The sequence below is a fragment of the Elephantulus edwardii genome, unplaced genomic scaffold (assembly GCF_000299155.1).
Source record: "Elephantulus edwardii isolate Elephantulus edwardi_28Jun2011 unplaced genomic scaffold, EleEdw1.0 scaffold00101, whole genome shotgun sequence".
In the NCBI taxonomy this organism is placed as follows: domain Eukaryota; kingdom Metazoa; phylum Chordata; class Mammalia; order Macroscelidea; family Macroscelididae; genus Elephantulus; species Elephantulus edwardii.
This window is the reverse complement of record NW_006399851.1, coordinates 12,061,456-12,078,198: the sequence shown is the minus strand read 5'-3', so window position 1 is coordinate 12,078,198 and position 16,743 is coordinate 12,061,456. Positions and strand designations below refer to the sequence as shown.

Here is a 16,743-nt window from a genome sequence, read left to right as displayed (position 1 = left end):
CTGTCATCCTTAGTCATTGACCAGCTTTCTTAGCATAGCAAGTCATTACAAAGACCATGGCTTGGATTAGGCGCACCTTAGTCTTTACAGTGACGTCTTTGCTTTTCAATACTCTGGAGAGGACCCTGATAGCAAATTTTCTCAATGCAATTTGTCTTTTTATTTCCTTACTGCTGATGTTAAGAGTGTTGATTGTGACTTTTCCGTGTTGTCCTGGTTCCCATCATAACTTAAAGGGGAAACTTCCACAATGTCTGAAGCCCTTGATATCCTACAGATGAAGGAGGAGGGTGTCCTCAAATTCCTTGCAGCAGGAATGCATTTGGGTGGCACTAACCTTGACTTCAAAATTGAATAGTACATCTACAAAAGGAAAAGCGATGCCATCTACCTCATAAACTTGAAGAGGATCTGGGAAAAGCTTCCCTTGGCTGCTTGTGCCATTGTTACCGTTGAAAAATCCAACTGATATCAGTGTCATATCTTCCAGAAATACTGGCCAGAGATCTGTTCTGAAGTTTGCTGCTGCTACTGGAGCCTCTCCTATTGTTGGGTGCTTCAGTCCTGGAACCTTCACTAACCAGTTGGAGGCAGCCTTCCGGGAGCCTCATCTTCTGGTGGTTACTGATCCCAGGGCTGACCACCAGCCTCTGCCAGAAGTATCTTACTTTAACTTGCCCACCCTGTGTAACAGATTCTCCTCTGCACTACATAGACATTGCTATCCTGAGCAACAACAAGGGAGCTAACTCCATGGGTCTGATGTGGTGGATGCTGGCCTGGGAAGTCCTGTGCACGTATGGCACAATCTCCCGGGAGTACCCATGGGAGGTCATGCCTGATCTGTACTTCTACAGAGATCTGGAAGGGGTTGAAAAGGAAGAGCAGGCTGCTGAAAAGGCTGTGACCAAGGAGGAGTTTCAGGGAGAATGGACGGCCCCTGCTCCTGAATTCACTGCTGGTCAGCCTGCAGTTGCAGATGGTTCGAAGGCATCCAGGTGGCCCCTGTACCTATTTAGAAGTTCCTTGCTTCTGAAGACTGAAGTGCTCAGCCTGCAACTTAAAACTGGTCTGCAGCCCCCACTGCTCAGGCCACTGAGTGGGTCAGAACAACCATCGAGTGATCTTAAACTATCTTTTAAATAAAGTAGTAGAAATAAGGTTGATGAAAAATAAACAACACACAAAAAAAGTGTTGATTTTGGAGCCTAATAAGCTGTAATTGTTAACAACCTCAATCTCTTCAGTCAGGAGAGCTTCTTAAATATGCTCACAGATACCTCAGCCTTGAGACTTGTGGCTTTTGGCCAGGGTTATAAAGCTCTCTCCTGCTTAGTCTTCTAGCAAACTTAGGCAGAGGTTCTTACCTCTGGTTCTTTCAGGTAGCAGTCCCAAAGTCAGTTCTGTCCCATGTCAAGTCGCTGACTCTTTGCTCTGGCTGCTGCTTTCATGTAAATCTGGCTGGCACAAGAATCTCTGGCCTGGAAGGGTTCTCAATTCCTGCTGCTGCTGTGCTGGTGGTACGAGTCTCAAAATTTGCCACTGAATCTGCTCAATTTGGTGGCAAGACAAGCCAGTCCCCTTGTGGAATGGCTACTCGCATATTCTCTCCAATCCATGTGGCAAAGTCAAAGTCAATGGTTATAGAAGCTGTTTTAAACAGTAAACCCTTAACATCACAATTCCTCTTCAATTTGCCTGACATTATAGATCATATGATTGTTTGATTAAAAATGGCCAATACCAGCCCATCTACACTCACTAATGCTTGGGACGTCATTTGCTATGAATTCCATTTCAGTTTTGACAACCTCTAATTTTCCTGTATTCATATCCCATGTTCTAATGGATGTTGCATCTCTTTCACAATTTTTATTGCCTTCCAACCTGAAAGGCTCATCATCATCTTGTTGTGTGCCTTCAAGTCAGAACCGATCTATAGATGACCCTCTAGTGAGTTTTCAGAGGCAAAGGAATGCATGGGAGGAAATTGCCCTTCCTTGTCCCTCTGAGCATTTGGTGAGTTAGAACTGTGTGCCTTTGGGATTGCAGTGCAGCTGCTTACCATTAGGCCACCAGAGCTCCCTGGTTGCTCATCTGCCAGCACTATTGTTGTTGACTGCCTTCAAGTCGAGCATGACTCGTAGCGATCCTATGAACAAAAGGCCTGAATCCCCTCCACAAACATTGCCATTTATCAAAGTTCGTAGAGTTTCTGGAGGCCTGTCGTTTAGGAAGTGTATGCCAATCCTGCTTCCAAACCTGTCATAGAATGTTATTGATTGAGTCGCCTGTGATGCATATAGCTCTGAACCCTTCCCTGTCTTGAGCTGGTACCACTAATTCTGACACACCAACCCCCATTGCCCCAGTACTGTACCAATCCATCTCATCCGGGGCCTTTCTCTCCTATGCTGTCCATCACTAGCACTATACCCAACAATATTCCTTTGTTAGTCATAGAGCTTTCAAATGCTTATTAGTTTAATTTTATACACTCCACTGAAACCTGTTCATCATGGGTCGTTCTTTTAGTATTTGAAATACTTTTAGCATAACTTCCAACCTCACAGCAACATACAAGTTTCCTCAGTACAGCAAACTGACAGACGAATGCTGTATCCAAAAGAGCAAACTATAAAACAGGAATCATACAAATATCATAAAACAAACATGCTTGCTATGGAAAATAGAAAACAAACTATCTGATCTGGGAAAGTATATTTGCTACCCAGTAGAAGATTGGAGTTGGGGTGCCCAGTCAGGTCATGAGTAGTACCTCTGTTGGCCCAGATTGGGGCAGAGTTTCTGCTGGCATCAGAGGAGCCTGTCTAGAATCTGGTCTGCCTGGCTAGAGCTGGTGTCTGCCAGTCCAGGGAACGCGATGGCTGCAGGCAGGGTGTCTTGTCAGAGATGGCTAACATAAAGAGCAGCCCATACTGGTCTGACCTGTCCAAGTGTGGACAAATGTGAGAGTTGAGGGTGCCCAGTAAGAGGGAAGTGCCCAAGTCCTAGGAGATAACCATACTAAACTAGGAGCTGACTGCAGGCCAAGTGTGACACAATCCACAGGGTCCAGGAAATATATGCTCTGAGAGCTTTAAGATACAAAGTGATGTAGCCCAAAGTAGAGCTTGGCCTTGAGGATAGTGGAACTGTGCCTGGGTGAATACTGCCTATCACCTGGTGAGTCGTTGTTCAGGGGGCACAAAGAGTGGACCTTACAGCTGTTGAGGATACCTCTGCCCCTACTGTCCTAGGTTCGCATGCCATAAAGATAACTGTTCAAGATGCCCACACTGCACTGTTTATGGTTCTGTGTTCTTTTACTCTTCTTTGATGTTTCAATTCAGTTTCTTCCTTCAGTCAGTGTTTGAAATACTTCCTCATGTTTTTTTTTAGATTGTTCTTTAAGAATTCTCATCCTTCCTTACCTGTTATGTTTGATTTCTGATGTCTTTGGAGCAGAGGTTCTAAACTGCCAGTCTGTCTAATTTGCCCTCTAGTTCTAATATGCAGCTGGTAGGTCCTGCTTTAGCATACGATTGTTCAAATGTCTGCTATATCATTCCATCTAGTTCCCTTGTAAGTATGTTTAGTGTGTTCCTGTGTCCTGGCAAAAAGCACCCCAAATGGCTGCTCTAAACTCTGAAATTCACTTTGGTTCACTCAATTTCCTACATGATTTTTATAAAGAAAATACCCTCTTAATCCAGTTTGTGATTTTTGAATTCACTCTTAGTTTGAATAATTGATTATTTTGCATTGATAAGAAAAATTGGAATTGCACTCAACTTACACTTATTCATTGCATACTAAGTGACCCTACGGGCTTCAAACATGAAAGATATGTGGTACCTGTTTTATAAAACTGTCCAAATGGCTATGAGGTCCCCTAGAACACTTGGTAGCTTTGCTCATAGAATCCAGAGCAGTTGGATTTTAAAATAGCTGTAAGTTTTCCAGTGTTCAGGTTGCCTGAGGGGATCCATTGACGCTCCTTATCTGTGGCACCCTTCCTGTCCTTTGTCACCTAGAGCAGTGTCCTCAGAGCATTCCTGCTGGCTTTCTGTTCCTGAAAAGCCTTTTAAATGGAATTGAAATGTAAGCAAATTTATTTTTTTTCTTTTTAATAGTGAAGTGGACTTGTTTTATCTCTCCATAAGAAGATGTCACATTAATGATAGAAGCGTATCTGCTGAATGTATTTTTGAGCTTCTTTTGTTCCCCTTGGTTCTTAATCATATGCACCTTCCTGAAATGGCTCAGTGTATATTTCTTCTATCTTTTTATGATACTCATTTTCAATTTGAACTTGCATGGGAGAAATTGCTGGCCTGTTTGGCAGTTGGACCCTCGCCTGTGGTGACTAATATGAGCTTCTTCACTGTCTCTGCACAGTTGTAGGCAGTTTGATTCCTGTGTGTTCCGTCTGGTGAAGTCCAGGAGCACAGTTTCCCTTTAATGAACAGACCAGACAAACTCTGGTGAACTTGTTATTCTCGTGACAGGAAGCAGAAAATGTAGGAGGTCCTGAGTTCTGTGGCTGGATACAAAACAAGTTAAGAAGAGGGATAGGACAACTGCTGTTTTAGATGGCGTGTTCCTGACTTCTTTTTAGTTGAATGGATCCTTTGAAGGTTTTTGTGAATGAGAGTGGCATGAACCTACATGTGTTTTCAGGAAAAATAATCTGAGAGGCAGTGTTTGGGGAAGATTAGAGGTAAAGTGCAAGGAAGTTACTGAAACACCAGAATGGCTCTGGTAGCCTCACTAGGCTGCTAGGTAGGAAGCTGAAATCCCAGACATGCAGTGTTCGAATCTACCATCTGCTACATGGGAGGAGAGGCAGTCTTCTCCTATATGATTAATGGTTGTTGGAAACCACTGCAGGGTTAGATATGGGTTGCTTCAGACTCAGTGGCACACAGCAACAGCAATGATGATGAGATAAGGAGCCTTGGCGTTGCATTGGGTTAAATATTGAGATGCTAGCTAGAAAGTTGGCCGCTCAACTCCACCAGCTGCTCTGCAGAAGAACAATGCAGAACAAGTCAGCTTCCTCAAAGATTTACAGCTTTAGAAACCCTGTGGCGCACTTCTTCTCTTTCCTTTAGTCAGTATGAGTCAGTGATGGTGGGTTTGTGAAGATAATAAAGAATTTTAAAGGAGGCATTGGATTTGGCTGCATTGATGGAATTTGTCAGCAATGCCATATTGGAAGTAAAATGGTTTTGGGGAGAAAAAACAAGCATAAGTTTGCAGTATTTTAGGTAACCAATGCTTTTCCCAGCATAAAAAAAAAAAAACCAAAAAACAAACAAACAAACAAAACCCAAAAAACAAACAAGAATAGGATTGAGAAAAAAGGAGCAATAGATAGTGAATATATTACACAGGAAGCAATTGAAAATTTAAGAAGCACTTGAGATAGCGGAACAAAGCCAATATATTTGCTGTAATTAGAATTGAAGTAGCCTAAATTATTTGCTGCTTCCCCCCCCCCTTTTTTTAAATTATTTCTTGTATGTGTACCATCAAATCAGATCTAACTGGTACAGGAGGAGATTATTGCCCCTCCTTCTCCAGCAGACCATCTGGTGGATTCGAACCGTGCAACTCTGGGATTGCAGTGCAGCTTCTTGCTGCTAGGGAAATGTGTGCACCTTTCAGTGGGATTGTGCTTTTGTTTTTCCTCTATTATGTTTAAAAAACACTTGATAAAGTATAGTAGATTGATTTACATGCATAGATTTCAAAGTTAGGATGGAAATGGGAATAAACTGGGAAACTGGTGCACCTTAATGACATAATGTGCAATTGGTATGTTTTTATGGCACTTTGAAGCCATCATTCTCACCTTGCTCATGGCTGGGAGTAGGAGGAAAGTGAGGTGCAAGTGAATGAAATGACATCAGTGTCACCTCAGTAAATGAGCCAACTAGAGAAAGCAGGTCTCTGTTCGTCGAATTTTTGTAGTGTTTCACTAACCACTACTGTCAAGTTGATTCCAACTACTAGTAGTGACCATGCAGGACAGAGTAGAACTGCCCCATAGGATTTCTGAAGCTCTGATCTTCATACAGGCAAATTACTTCATCTTTCTTCCCCTGGTGGAGTTGAGTCACTTTTGATTTGAAGCCCAGTGCCTAACCCACTGAGTCATCAGAGATTCTTAGTGTTCTGAAGACAACTTTTAGCTTGATCAAATGAAAAAAAGAATTTTGCTAGTCATCCATCTCTATTTCCTAGTAAGATGTCCCTCATTTTAGTATGTTCTACAAAACTTGAGGGGAGAAATATGCTGGTGTCAAATGAAGGCAAGCCTTTTCAGGAATCTAAAAATAAAGTATTGAACTGTTGTTAAGAATTTGAGGTTTAGTGCTTTAAATTCCAAGGTGTGCATTAGTCATCGCTTATAAAAATCGTTCTAGTAGCTCATTTATGTCTGAACTTTAATGTACTTACGGAGCAGCCCACCTTCTTTGGGGAGTATATGATAAAGTAAGAAATGAGAGAACCCTTTTGCAGAAATTCGTGCATTGGGGAACTGCTTTACTTCACCCATGGATCAGTAAGGGGTGAGAATGGTAAGTATTATGCTTTTTATTTAAATTTGTAGCTTTTAGTCTGCTAATGAAGGTTGGTTGGTTGGTTTTGTGGGGTTTTTTTGTTTGTTTTTTGGGTTTGTTTTTTTTTTTTTGTAACTGTACTTCAATCTTGTGGCAAATCTCTGGTGCTATTTTTTAAAAGTTTGATAAAACAAAGCTATTCCACCTAGATCTTTCAATATACTTTAAATAGCTCTTATTAGTGGGTCATTTCCAGCAAAGGATCAGTGTGGAAAACTTATTGCAAAAGGCTGATTTTTAGTCTCACCACTCTTTCCAGTGATGTAGTAGTCAGTTTGATTCCTGTGTATATTTCATCATTTTTGGTCTATTTGCAGTAAATAAGTTGGTCACACAATTTCATCATCTGATCTCTGGCCTATTTCTATCACCATGGCTGTATTTTCCAACTACCAATTTCCCATAGGCTGCCAAAAGAGCAAGCAGATGCCTGTTAACATATATAGGGATGGAAACAGCCCAATTGTCCAACCACAACTGAAAGGATTAAGAAATTGTGGTATGCAGCAATGAATAAATGAAAATTCAAAATCTCTGTAAATGTTCATTAACATTATTAAAATAAAAAAAATTACAAAAAAACCCATAAAGACTGTAAATTACAGATTGTATAAAACACAATGTAAATGAATGAAACATAATGTAATATAAAAACCAATGAAAATATTTTTTTTAAAAAAAGAAATTGTGGTGCATTCACACAAGGGAATACTATGTAGTGCTCAGGAGGAACAATTTTGAAAATACTACATAGCTTGGGAGAGACTGGAGAGCATTATGCTGAATGATCTCATAAGGACAAATATGCATAAGGTCATTATTGTAAAAAATAGAGGAATAACTAGTAAAACTTGGATGGGGACCCAAAGAGGGAGGAGTAGGAGTAGAGGAGTAAGGATGGGTAGGGGTAAAATTATAGGGTTGCACAATTTGGTAGGTGGAGGAGGGGTTGAAGGAAATTGGAAACATCCAGCAGGGATCTGAAAAGACAGGGTAATGATGGTCATAGTCCAATGGTGACTGTTGTTGTTGATTGTCGTTGAGTTGAACACAACTAATAGCGACCTTATGAACAAAAAGCCTGAAGCCTTTCTATAACTATCGACATTTCTCAAAGTTCATAGTTTCCAGAGCCATGTTGTTTAGGAAGTGGATGCCACTCCTGCTTCTACTAATGGTGATTAATTTTATAAAAATATAATGCATGGAAATGATTGTATGAAACACAATGTGAAAGAAGAATGCAAGTAAATCAATATAAAATAAAAATTACAAAAATAGATTGTTGTTGTTGTTAAAGTGCCATCGAGTTGTGGACGACTCATAGTGACCCTATGAACAAAAGACCTGAACACTGTTCATAGAGTTTCCAGAGGTAAGCCATTTCGAAAGTGGATGCCACTCCTGCTTCCTAGCTTGTTTTAATCAGGAAGCTCAACCAAACACTGTCCACCCTGAGTAACCATTATCACATTGAGCACATCAGTGTCACAGTGTTTAGCATCACAGCAACCACGAGTTACCACTATACAGCAAGGCATAGACCAGTGCCTACCAATTAGAAGAATGTTTGACAAAAAACAGTTTAGACCAGGCCCAAGGGCCGCAGATTAATATCACCACCTTGGGCTTGGTAGCATAACTTCCTATTCACTAGGCCAACATAACTCTCTCTAAAATATATAGGGAACCTTGTATCAAATTATACATAATTCTGTTTTTAGGTTCAGAAAACTTTGCTTTCATTCAGAACTAAGTTTTCTGAATAAAAACTTGGAGAGTCAGCTGAGTCAGTTCCTACTTGATGGTAATGAGTTTTATAGTTTATGTGTTTGGTGTTTTGTTTTTGTTTTGTTTGGGGTTCTTTTTAGTTTGAATTTTTCTCTCTCCTCCCCCCACCCCAAAGATAAGAATTAGGGGTAGGCACAGCTACAAGCTTTGTTTACTAATTTAGAAAGTCAAAATTAGTTATAGAAATAAATATTTGAAATATTGACCTAGAGATTTGCTCCTTGTCATTGAGGTGGGTCTGACCCATAGTGACCTTCTGAGGTTCTCAATCACTATGAGAGGAGGCTGCCCATCTTTTCCCTTGGAATCACTGGGTGATTCGAACTACTGGAGACATACAACCTTTGAGTTTAGCAGCACAATTCTGTATAAACTAGGTGACCTAAAAAGGATCTTAGGAACCTTGGTGATGCAGTGGTTACAGCAGCTGGTGGGTTCCAGCTGCCAGCTTTTGGATTAGCAGTCAAGCGCATTAACCACTGCAACACTGGAACGCCTTAAAAGTGTTCAGTTCTTCCTAATAACATACTAGTTTATCAGACCAAAATGTTAACATCGCTGAAATTCATGGTTACAAATTCTCCTGACCTATAAAAATGTTCTCTTTTGTGCTTGGTTAATCATAGGTTGAAGACTTTAAGTGATAAATCAAAAGAAGCTAAAGTAAAAAGCAAACCCAGGTAAGCTTGTGCTAACATTTCATTTACCACATATTAGATTTTAGGTTTTTCTATATTCATAATTGTGTTATTACTATAATGAACTTCAAATCTTAGTGAACTTGACTACAAAACAATTTATTTGTTCTTTCCAAAAATTGCAAATAAAATTTTCTGAAGAAATTATAAAATGAATGAAAAGAAAGTATAATAGTTTTACTCTTTGAGAATAAAAACATTAATGCTGTTTGATGATCATTTTAAAAAATATTTTTAATAGTTAAATACGTCTGATCAATCATTTTACATTTGTATTTGTAAAAGTCTTGCACTGTTGAAAAGCAAATTAATAATGAAGCAATTCCTGGCAGATGAGCTGTTGTAGCTATTAGCTGTTCTATATTAAAACATTAGTGTCAGTTGTATTTTAAGATAAATTATTTTATCAGGGTTCATTTTTAGCCTGTTAATGATGAATTTTAACTTATTTATGGTATTGAGCATTATACTAAAGTGCTAATGACATACTAAGAACCATCTTAAAATTACAAATTGACTGTTGATAGTGTATTAACTAAAATAAAACCTTTCCAAAAAATTATATTGATTATCCTCAATGATTTTAAAATACATTACAATTTTTCATATAAAAATCCTTATATATAACTCGACTTTTCCAATGTAAGTTGCCTTAAATAAGAAATAATTTTGACAAAGTATTTCTTTTGGCAGGGCTGTTTCTTGTTTGCCAAAATACTCTGCAGGTCTAGAATTACTTAGCAGGTAAGTGTTTCCATTCAGAAGGGGAGGTTATACTTCTATTTCATTATCTAAAATATTTTTATAGATAGCAACTTTCAAACAACTAAATTTTACCTTGATGCAGTGATTGGAAATTATTGACTTATTCTTTTCTCTGAGGGTGAGGCAAGGATGGTAAAGCTTTATTTTATGTACTTTGGGCATGTTGTTAAGAGGGGCTGTTGCTTGGAGAAGGACCTTGTGCTTGGAAAGATGGATGGACAGCAAAGGACAGGAAGACCTTCAATGAGATGATTGACACATTGGGCTCAATGTGTCATCAATGATGAGAATGGTGCAGGGTAGGCCAGGGTTCAGCTCTGTTGTTCATAGGGTCACTGTAAGTCTTATTTAACTTCAAGGGCACACAACTACAACAACTGGAACTTTGAGGTGTAATCTGTAGACAGTTGTGCTGCTAACTCAAAGGTGGCGCCTCTGTGGGAGCTCCAAGCAAGAAAAATGGCCAGTCTTCTCCCGTGCAAATAATAAGCTCAGGAAGCATTCTAGGAGTTCAGCATTGAGACTGTTCTGACTGAACCACAATGAGATTTGTTTTGGGGGTTGGTTTGTTTGTTAGTTTTTTCATCACCATAATTCAAAGGTACCCCTTCTTCTCCAGTCTTCCTTACTAATTTTCGACTTTCAGAGACATAGGAAGTAATTGAAAATACCATTACTTGGATCAAGCACACCTTAGTCTTCAAATGGATATCATTACTCTTTATTACGTTAGAGAGGCCCTTAACAGCAGATTTTCACAATTGAACATCTTCTGATTCCTTGTCTGATTTACCATGGGTGTTGATTGTTGATCCAAGTAAGAAGAAATGTTGGTAGCATCAGTCTTTTCTCTATCATGATGTCTATTGATCGAGTGGTGAGGATTTTTGTTTTCTTGATGATGAGATGTAGTCCATATTGAAGGCTATAGTCTTTGAACTTTTGCAATAAGGACTTCAAGTTCTCTTCACTTTATGTAACCAAGTTTACATCATCTGTATGATGTAGACTACGGATGAATCTCCCTGCTATCTTCTTCATAGAGTCCAGCTTCTCAAATGATTTGCTCAACATACAGATTACTAATTTGTCCACTGCTGTTATTGGTGATTTCTGTCGAGTCAAGCATGGCACATAGCGAGCGACTCTATGAACAAAAGACCAAAGTCTTTCTATAACTATTGTCATTTCTCAAAGTTCATAGAGTTTCCAGAGGCATGTTGTTTATGAAGTAGATACCACTCCTGCTTCAAAAATAATTTGTCCACTATCACTCTTGTTTCATATACCTTTAAATGGACCATTATTTCCGGTCTCTTTACATGTCTGTCTTACTCTTTTTGGTTCATATCAAAACATTAAGGTAATACAGTATCTTGCCTTTTACAAATGTGTCACTTACACAGTGGTTTGTGCAAAAATCTTTGACAGGCACAGACACTTGTCTTTGCTCCCTGCTCCTTCCACTGCCCTGAGAGATCTCTGATTCAGGTTAGAGGAGGGTTTTGGTATTTGAGGTAGTGCCCAGACTGATCAGAACAGATGCACTGAGCAGGCTGCAAGCAGAATCTATTCTCTTCAGAGCTTGAGATCTGGGCTCCTCTTCCAGAATGAGAGGCTTTCGGGTGGGCATAGCCTTCTGTGTTTGCTCATCACTCCCTCCTTGGCCCTGTGGGAGCCCTGATATAGGCCAGACTGAAATTTATATCTTAGAGAACATTTCTAGACTGGCCAGAACAGACATAATAAACAGACCACCAGGAAAACCTGCCATATTTGTTTCAGAGTCCAAGATCTAGGGTCCATATGTGTGCACAGGAGAATGTGGTTTGAGTGGGGCTCTACTGCAGTCAAGTGGCTGTATCCATTGGTGAAGAGGGGCTAGGAATGGATAGGGAAATGGGAGAAGACTTTTTACCACTTAAAAATCTCCTTTATCTTTCTGTAGTTGTGGCAAATTGCTGCCTTTATTGTCTGCTTATCAGCTCACATTTATATTTCTGGTTGATTTTCTTGATGCTGGTGTGGAGGGCTGTGATCTTTCCATAAGTGCTTCATTTTTGGGTAGTTGTTTTAATGTGTGGTTTACATTTTGAGCTATTTTTGCTTTTCTTAGGTATGAAGATACATGGGCTGCACTTCATAAAAGAGCGAAGGAGTGTGCAAGTGCTGGAGAGGTAGAGTATTCTAACCTTATGCTGTGGGCAGGTTTCTTTATGCAATAGTAGATAGTATTAGAGAAGTGAAATTTACAAACTGCATAAAAATATTTTGTAGGGTATCTCAAATTCAGTGTAATAGTAGATTTTGCAACCTTTTGAATAAGAGCCCATTTTAATAGTATCTCAGAGAAGTAATCTAGTTTATAGACTTGGAGAATTTATTGTAAGTCACATGTAAATATTTGGTTAAAACTTATGAGTTTGAGTCTAATGAATGACCCTTCAATGTATATAACCATGTGATGTAATTTCTTTTATCTGCTAAGAGTTGATTATTTCGGTAAAGCTAAATTTTGCTCACTTTACCAAAATACTTTGCTTTGCTTTGCTTAAGTGCAAAATTACAGAAACAAAGAAACAATTCAGTGATCATCCTTAAGTCACTAAAAAGAGAACTGTTTACGTACCATCGAGTTGAGCACAGCTCATAGCAATCCTATGAAGTCTTTCTATAACTATTGTCATTTCTCAAAGTTCATAGAATTTCCAGGAGCATGTGTTTTAGGAAGTGGATGCTACTCCTGCTTCCAAATCTGTCTTAAACTGGGAGCTCCACCAAACACAGTCTACTGTGGGTAACCATTATGGCATTTGACACCCCAGTGGCACAAGGTTCTGCATCACAGCAACCCCAAGTTACCTCAGTACAGGAAACTGATATTAAGCGTGTTGTACCACTTAGAAGAATGTTCCTCCAAAATACAAAATATAGTAGCACCCAACTTTTAAATACAAAGGGCTTTGTTGACTCTAGACAAGAGGCTTAAATAAACAACAGCCAATATAAATGTCGCTGTTATGTGCCATCGAGTCACCTGCGACTCATAATGACCATGTGTATAGCAGCTACATTATATATATACACACACACATATATATCTCACATTATATAATATATAATGAATAAAAGCAATGTGTTGTTTGTTTAAATTATTTGGTACTTAAAAGTTTATTTGCAAAGTTCAGTGTTGCTATTTTGCATAGAACCTTCTTTCTAAAGAACATTTTTGTGATTCTTTGAGTTTTTCACTGTGCATCTATACTTAAACACACACATACACCGTTGAATTGGAATTGACTCATAGCTGACCCAGTAAATTTTCTGACACTGTCAATGGCATGAGAGGAGATTGCCCATCTTTGTCCCTTGGAACCACTGGTGAATTTAAACTCCTTGCCTTTTGGCTGGCAGTGCAGCTCCTTACACACTAGACCACCAGAACTCCCTTCACTTAAATTAGCAAAGCAAGCCCTAACTGTAACATAGATTATGGGGATATATATGATAACATTTAGACAATGAGATTTCTCTCAAATTACTGAAAAGAAGAAATTTGAGGTTCTGGCAACAGGACATACTGGATCATTTGAAAAGCTCTATAATCATAAACCATTTAAATGCTGGATGAATGAGGGGAAAATAAAACCTGAATCTGATGCCAGTAATGTCTTTAAGGTGCTAAATAACATGAATGTCATTTTGAAAACTAAGGTTTGCCTGACCCAAGCCATGATATTTTCATTTGCTTTGTATGCAGTTTAAAGATGGACAATGAATCAGGAATACTAAAGATTTGATGTGTTTGAATTGTGATGTTGGCGAAGAGTATTAAATATCCCAAGAACTACCAAAAGAACAAACAAATCTATCTCTGTGGAAGTACTCTCTAAGTGTTCATTAGAGGCAAGGATGGTGAAAGTCCATCTCGCATGGTTTCAGGAGGGGTCAGTCCTTGGACAAAGACATCATGATGGGGAAAGTAGACAGTCATAGAAAAAGACTCGCAGTGAGGTGAAATTAACACAGTGACTGGGCATGACAGAGATCATGAGGATGGCAGTGGATAAGGCAAGATTTCTATTGTTCATGAGTTACGGATTATAATTGTCTCAGTGGCACCCAAAACCAACAATCTCACAAAATTTAAGGGAAATTCTAACCCAACTGAAATAAACAGGGAATTGCAATGATAGTACTAAAAAAACAGAATAAATGAAAGCTGGGGTAAAAAAAATATTAATATAATCTCCTTGCAGATTTATGATAGGAAACTTTGCCTTTGGGAACTGAATCTGAGAATTCTGTGTAAATTATATTCTTGGATCTGTGAAGTGTCTTTGTTCCCTAGTGAAGGATAAAGCTAGGGAAAAACCTACCTACTGTCATAAGTGTCCAGCCTGGAAACCTATCTTTGTAACAGCTTGACATGCAGGTGATTTTTTTCCCCTGAATTTGTCATCATGGAACTGGGCTTATAATAGTGTGGAGTTTTAATTTATACTTCCTGGATGATTAAAGAACCCTTTTGATTAGAAATTAAAGGATCACAAGAAAACTCTGTTCTTAGACAATACACAGAGCACAAATTCTCCGTGAAGGAAACTTTTCTTAACCTAAGCCTTCAGGATTTCCACAGATTAATTCAACCAAGTATGAATTTGGAATTTTAATAAGTTATCAAACACATAAAGAAAGAAACCACTAAATGCGTGTGTCACCAGAATGGGGGAAAAATGCATTTAGAACCACAGAGGACCCTGGATGTTGTACTAGTGGGTGGTGGCTGTTAGGGACCTTTGAGTCTGCTCTCACTCACAGTGACTCTGTGTACAGGAGAATCTAACACTGGCCTCCCCTGCCCCACACTCACCCTGGCCACCCTGGCCGCCCCGCCCCACACTCACTCTGGTCGCCCTTGCCCCGCACTCATAGTCTCTGCTGTACTTGTGTCCATTCTTGCAGCCACTGTGTCACAGCTCATCTCCTTGAGGATCTTCCTCCTCCATGCTGACCTGCCACCTTACCAAGCACAATGTCCTTTGGCATTGGTTTTTCCTGATAATGTACCCAAAAGAGGCACAGGACAGGACAGGGTTCAGATCTGTTATCCATAGAATTGCTATGGGTCATATTCTACATGACAACACCTAACAACAGTAACAACAATGGACAAAGAAAGACTTTGTGGGTGATCACTAGTCTAATTTATGGGCTTTAAAATGATAGAATAAAATCTTCCAGTTGGAGCTGACTCAGAGCTGGCCGTCCACTGGGTTTCCAAGGCTGTAAATTGCCCTGGGGGGTATTCCACATCTTTCTCCCCAAGTTCTTGAAAGCATGCCTAAATCATTTATACTGCAGCCCGTGTACTAGTTCACAAAACAAGCTTCCATCGGTTTTATACAAATGAAATCATAAGGAATTCTCTCTGCTCCCACTGTAAACTTAGCTGAGAGTCAGCAACAGGAAAATTACTTTGACAACTCTGAATATTTGGAAATTAAAAAATAAAATTCCAAGTAATTTATGATTCAAAGAGGAGGAAATACTGAATATTTAAAATGAGAACTGGGTGGTGTCTTTATAATATGTATATATTCATATAGAATTTGCTAAGGTGTACTTGGGAGATTTTATAAAGAAAATAGAAAAATCAGTGAACCAGAAGAGTAATACCCAAGAAAGAAGAAGGAAAGGAGAAAAATTAGTGAGATAATAAATGTAGGAAGTAAGTGAAATAACATAAAGTGCAATAGAGACGAAACAAAACCAAAGTTTTATTTTTAGAAAATACTAATACATTAGATAAATATTTGGAGATATTAAAATGAAAGCATAAATAATTCTAGAGATTAAAGGAGATGTAACTCCAGTTATAGCAGAAAAGAAAAAGGTAAAAAGTAACTGCTGACAAGTGTGAAAATTTAGATTAAATGGCAAAAATCCCAGAAATTTCTTCCAAACCCTAATATATTAGAGGCAATATAAATCTGGAATAGCCTCACAGTCTCCAAAGAAATTTGTATTTGTTTGTTTTCTTTTACTTTTTTGATGTCGCTTTGGTGCAGGTGTTTTACAGAGCAGTTTCATGTTCCACTTGACATTGACCCCTACGTAGTTTCCTGATACAGGTGCAGCACTCTTCCCCTTCCCTCCCTATGCTCCCTGCTGGTTCATGCCTCTTTGTTGCTAGTCCTGCCCTTGGAGCTTTTGATCTCCTGTGATAATTCTATTAGAGATTAAACATCTGGCCACAGCACAAGTTCCAGACCCACAAACTCTAAAAGAGAATCCCATTAAAATTATGGGAAACACATTTCAATGTTACACAAAGTTTTCCATTGTCCAGTGTCAGCACAAAGGCATGAATATACCCAAGTCACTTTAAAGGGGTAGAGTAACTTTGACAATTAAACCTACATAAATATGAGAAAATAAAATCTGAATTTTGTTCTATTTATCAGTACTGACCTTTATTGATATGTCTTCTCTCTGTCTTTTGAGTCAGACATAATAGTTGTCCAGGCATAAGTGGAGATATTGCAGACCATTGCAGTGAACTGAATACTGCAAAAAAATCAAGTCACAGTTTTAGGTTTTTCAGCATTAAGATTAAAGGTAAACTGTATAAGAGTCTTAACAAAAATTGTTTTGAATATAAGAAGCAGTTCCTAAATACATGCATATGAAAGAATTTTCTGTAAGAACTGCTGTTTGCAAAACAACTATGAGATATCATCTCACCCCAGTCAGAATAGAAAAATTTAACAGAACAGCAAGCAATAAATGCTGGCGAGGTTGTGGAGAAGCTGGAATCCTTATTCACTGTTGGTGGGAGTGTAAAATGGTGCAAA

General features: G+C 38.9%; 1 protein-coding gene and 1 pseudogene across 2 annotated transcripts in view; both read left to right on the top strand.

The window, feature by feature from the left end:
- Window positions 1-250: 250 nt before the first annotated feature.
- LOC102868809 lies at window positions 251-1,146 on the top strand (annotated as a pseudogene).
- A 7,909-nt stretch (window positions 1,147-9,055) lies between these two features.
- Window positions 9,056-16,743, top strand: part of DTNBP1 (dystrobrevin binding protein 1) — a 194,800-nt gene continuing 187,112 nt past the window's right edge. The window contains exons 1-3 of one of the 2 annotated variants that reach the window (XM_006891619.1): window positions 9,056-9,103; window positions 9,815-9,865; window positions 12,003-12,063. The gene's annotated coding sequence lies outside the window, so the exon portion shown is untranslated. The remainder of the gene's footprint in view (window positions 9,104-9,814; window positions 9,866-12,002; window positions 12,064-16,743) is intronic. The other variant, XM_006891620.1, reaches the window with a different exon arrangement.